Source organism: Mandrillus leucophaeus, unplaced genomic scaffold, assembly GCF_000951045.1.
Source record: "Mandrillus leucophaeus isolate KB7577 unplaced genomic scaffold, Mleu.le_1.0 Scaffold157, whole genome shotgun sequence".
In the NCBI taxonomy this organism is placed as follows: Eukaryota; Metazoa; Chordata; class Mammalia; order Primates; family Cercopithecidae; genus Mandrillus; species Mandrillus leucophaeus.
In genome coordinates, this window is record NW_012101554.1 from 4,564,740 (window position 1) to 4,569,964 (window position 5,225).

General features: G+C 49.0%; 1 protein-coding gene across 4 annotated transcripts in view; it reads right to left on the reverse strand.

Moving 5' to 3' along the window:
- CMKLR1 (chemokine-like receptor 1) overlaps positions 1-5,225 on the reverse strand; it is a 54,733-nt gene that overhangs the window by 32,326 nt on the left and 17,182 nt on the right. Inside the window, exon 1 of one of the 4 annotated variants that reach the window (XM_011975553.1) lies at positions 2,416-2,531. The exons of the other annotated variants lie outside the window; for them this stretch is intronic. The gene's annotated coding sequence lies outside the window, so the exon portion shown is untranslated. Of the gene's footprint in view, positions 1-2,415; positions 2,532-5,225 lie in introns of those variants that run through there. 4 annotated transcript variants of the gene reach the window in all.

Below are 5,225 nucleotides of genomic sequence, written 5' to 3' on the forward strand. Positions count from 1 at the left end.
TAGCCAGGATGGTCTTGATCTCCTGACCTCGTGATCCACCCGCCTCGGCCTCCCAAAGTGCTGGGATTACAGGCTTGAGCCACCGCGCCCGGCCGCACATATTCTTAATAGAGTCTGGAGTTCTCAAGCCCTGGTCTTTCATAATGAGCAAATGGGCTTTGAGCACTCCCTTTGCACTGATTGTGCTGTGTTTTGATCCATCAAGAATATCCTTCAGAGCCACTTAGACCTTCAGTCCCCATAGAACCTGGGCCATGTCTTTTGCACAAGGTCTGTCTCATGGGAAGTCAGAGAACCTTGGTTCTTATTTCAGCTGTACTGGCTGTTCCAACTCCCTGTCCTCAGTTTCCGCATTTGTCAAAGGGAAATGACAATTGTTTGCAGGGTCACCGTGGGGAGCAGGGATCAGGAGAGAATTCTGTGGATATATGACAGTATCCACAGTGTGAGGGAGATTTCTGCCTGAGGCCTCCTTGTCACCCCAGAGGGCAGATCTGTACTCTGTGGGTTCCCAGAGAAAATGCCAGTCAGGCTGGAGGAGGGAGTCTCTGCAGAAAACAGAGCAGCCACCCGCCAGTGACAAGTTTCCAGTGTGATCCCTGATCCCATAGCAGCCAGAGCCTGAGCCCACAAGGAGCCGTGTTCTGGAGGTGGCTTCAGTGGCCCCAAGCAGCCCTGAGAACTGCCAAGTTGAAGCTGCTTTTATTCTGTTTTAAAATAAAACAGTGATCACATTCCCAGGGTGTGGAGACACCCCTCCCCTCCATGAATTAGTCTCAGCTTTCCCAGCCACTCAGGAAAGGATCCAAAGGAATTTTCCACCCATAGCTTATGCAGAACAAATCCTGGCGGGCAACAGGGTGCCTGCCCCACTTCCAGGCAGGAGTGCCTCATCTCCTGCTTTGCAGCACTCACATCTTCCCAACTTGCCTCCCCTGGGACCCCAAGGTGCTGACAGAGGAGCCTTTGTCTCCCTCTTCCTGGCCTCCATGCCCTTTGCCAAGAACCCTGGCCATGATGTCTCTCCTGATGCGGGTTTCCAAGGCTCATTTTGTAACCACGAGCAGAGATCTTTGAAACCGCCACCTCGCTGAGCCATGAGAACCATCACTGCCAACCCTCAGGGTCCTCTCCATCCCTTACTTTGCCCCAGCCTCCCAACAACGTTGAGGACCACCCCTACCTCACAGGTAAGTAAACAGAAACTCAGAGACGTCAAGCAACTTGCCCAAGATCACACAGCTAGAAAATGAAGGAGCTAGGACTTGAACCCAAAAGCCATGTTCAGTGTGTGATGGTTAAGGGTATAGATTCTGAAGCCAGACCACCTGAGTTCAAAAGCCAGTTCTGTCATTTACCACCTGTAAGACCTCTTTGCTGCTTAAATTCTTTCCTCAGTTTCCCAATCTGTAAAATGGGGCAATACATACCACACAAAGTACATACCTCATAAATAGTATATACCTTCTAAAGTTGGTGTTAGGATATAAGAGAAGGAATATAAACAACTAGAACAATAATACCTGGCCCATGGTAAGTTCTCAGTATATTATCCATTGTTATTATTGTTGCTGTTGTTGAGTATAATTATGAATCTTATCATTATACGACATGGCCTCAGACATAAATGTGGCATGATTGTAAGGGAGTATGATTTAAAAACAAATCAAAACAAAAACCTCCTCTCAGAATTTCTTTCACACTGAGGTATAAATATCTGATGACCTATTACGTATTTCTCATTCTTACCTTCAATAAACTTTATTGAGCACAAATTACCTGCCAGGTGTCAGGCTGGGAGAGACAATACAAAGATATAGCTCCCACTCCCAAGAAACCCAAAGCCAGGTAAGGGTGACAGACAATGAGTGAATCATGACAGAGTAAGCCCAGGGCTAGGGGGACCTGTCGGCATAGTATCAACTCCAGCTGCCAAGTCAGGGAAGGCTGCCTGGACAAAGTGAAACTTGAAGGACAAGCAGGAGTCGGCCAGTGGGCAACCCAGGCTGAAGTAACTTCAGAGGCACAAAAGCATTGCACTTTCACGTGATATAGCTGGAGAAGAAGGTTGTGAACTGAGTTGGGATTTAAAGCTGTGATGGTGGAAGGAAACTCAGGCACTGTGTGGAATAGAAGTAGAGTTTCAGCCAGAACATATGGCCCCTGGTGTCTCTAAAATCCCAAAGGGGTGGCATGAATAGGGGACGAAGCCCCAAGCTTCCCTCCCCAAGCCCTGGGAGGTATGCGCCAGGTAAGGGGTGCTTTCTCCTGAGCTCCAGCAGGAGTCCCAACCCGCTCCAGGGATCCGGGACTCAGAATTAACATCCCAGCCCTCAGACTGTGAACACTTCTCCCCCACATTTAGAAAGAGCCAAAGTGCCAGCCCACCTCCCAAGCCCTTCATATAACATATGCCTGATTTCCCAAAAGCACAGATTTCTCCTTCCTTCCCTGCTTCTTCCATCTTCCCCTCAGCCTCTTCCTCCTCCATGTCCCCTTCCATGGGCAGACTCACAGACACCTGTTCCACTCTGGCCTTCCTCTCCCCAGCTCCCACCCTCCAGGAACCTGAGCCAGCAGCTTAGGACAAACCAGCTCATCAGGTCACACACGCATCCACACTGGCTCCACCCACCCTCCTGCTCACTCATTCATCCTACAAGAGGATTAGAAACTGGACCCCAGAAACTCCAGCACAGCCATATTTGAAGACACACAGTCCAGCAGCCAAAAGCCCCTGCAGACCTTTGAAATGTTTACTGCCACCTCTCAAAGAACAATGGAGGGGTATTGTAGTGGACGTTTTTCGTACCCAGTCGGGGTCCTTTTCACTAGCAGGGTCCCCCATCTGCCAGCTGCAGGGAATATTAGATGCTAACAGCTCACGGCTGCCCTCTCCTCCTAAGAATTGCCCTCAGCAGAGCAGGAGCTGCCCCTGCCTGGCTGCCCCAGGGCACAATGCTCGCTCCAGGGCTCCCCGGGGCATCAGACTGAAGCTGGTCTCACTAGCTTAGGCTGAGGCCAAATCCTCAATAACCCCTTCCCTCATTCCCCTTCTCCTGAGAGCAGAGTGAGGCACCTGCCTTGAGTGCAAACTTAGGGAGGAGGGTTGCCAAAAACCTCACTCATTCAAAAAATAATAATGTAATGTAACATTTTTTCAAAATCAAAGTGACAGCTATTCAGGAGGCCAAGGCGGGCAGATCAATTGAGCCCAGGAGGTCAAGGCTGCAGTGAGCTGTGATCATGCCACTGTGCTCCAGCCTAGATGACAGTGAGACCCGGTCTCCAAAAAATAATAATAATAAATAAATAATCAAAATTAATGTAAAAAATCACACGATGAGCAAAACATCAAAATAAAGATGGGATTCCATCCTGCAGTTTCGTGCGCCTGTGTCACTCACCACCCCCTAATCCTGACTCTGCCGGAGAGCACACCCTAACACAGAACGTGCACCCAAATCCCTATCTCAGGCTCTGCTTCAGGGAAACCCGATCTGAGACCGGGATCCAGATCAGAACCCACTGCAGGGGTTCTTAGAACATACTCAGACTCATTCCTCTCCTCTGTATTTCCACATCTAAGAGACCCTGATGTCCTTCCCTAGCTCCTCCCAACACAGCCCCATTCCAGCTAAGGCTCTGTCTCTGCTCACTGCCCTGACTGAACTGGGAATTGAGCACACATGGTGATACAGTTTGAATATCTGTCCCCTCCAAATCTCACGTTGAAATCTGATCTCCAGTGTTGGAGGTAGGGCCTAAGGGCAGTGTCTGGGTCATAGGGGTGGATCCCTCCTGACTGTCTTGGTGCTATCCTCCAAGTAATGAGTGAGTTGTCTATTAGTTCCCACAAGAACCTATTGTTTAAAAGGAAGAGGTCGAGGGGAAGGTGGAAGAAGGAGGGAAGGGAGAAAGGAGAAATCTTTGCTCTTGGGAAATCAGGCATATGTTACATGAGGGGCTTGGGAGGTGGGCTGGCACTTTGGCTCTTTCTAAATGTGGGGGAGAAGTGTTCACAGTCTGAGGGCCGGGATGTTAATTCTGAGTACCGGATCCCTGGAGCGGGTTGGGATTCCTGCTGGAGCTCAGGAGAAAGCACCCCTTACCTGGCGCATACCTCCCAGGGCTTGGGGAGGGAAGCTGGGGGTTTCGTCCCCTAGTCATGCCACCCCTTTGGGATTTTAGGGAGACACCGGGCTCCAGATGTTCTGGCTGAAACTCTAACTCTGCTCCACACAGTGCCTGAGTTTCCACCATCACAGCTTTAAATCCCAACTCAGTTCACAGCTTTCTTCTCCAGCTGTATCACGTGACAGTGCAATGCTTTTGTGCCTCTGAAGTTACTCCAGCCTGGGTTGCCCAGTGGCCAACTCCTGCTTGTCCTTCAAGTTTCACTTTGTCCAGACAGCCTTCCCTGACTTGACAACCTGAGTTGATACTATGCCAACGGGTCCCCCTAGCACCTTGGGCTTACTCTATTAGTTCCCACAAGAACTGATTGTTTAAAAGAGCCTGGCACCTTCCTTTGCTCTCTCCCTCCTTCTCTCCTCATGTGATGTTGGCTCTCCTTCCCCTTCCACCATGAATGGATGCTCCCTGAAGCCATCACCAGAAGCACATGCTGGTTCTATGCTATTTGTGCAGCCTGCAGAACCATGAGCGAAATAAACCTCTTTTCTTTGTAAATTACCCAGCCTTGGGTATTCTTTTATAGCAACACAAAATGAACTAAGACACATGGTAATCATTTCATCCAATTGCCACATCTGGGCACCTACTGTGTGCCAGGTGCATTCTCCCCCTGCAATCTAGCCTTGGATCTGGCAGCAGATACCTTTCCCTCCATACCTCATTCTCTCAGATCCCCCCTTCAGCCAGACAGTGCCCACCTGAATCCCCCACTCAGCTCAAAGAAGCCCAAGAGACCAGCTTAGCTCAGTCAACATCACGCCTTGGGATTTCATGAACTGGTTACATTTCCCAGAAATGTTTGAGACTGTCACAGAGTTGCCACCTATCTACATTTGCCAAGTAAGGACACTGCAAAACTAAAACCATCCCTTATCATCACCACCACTTCAGAAAAGAAACATACCCAGGAAAACAGGTGAGACATAGACTCATCTTTTTCTGTTGAAAATATTTCACTTTATGAAAAGCTTACTCTGCTGTTATTTTCCCTTTTTATTTTATTTACTACTATTATTATTTATTTATTT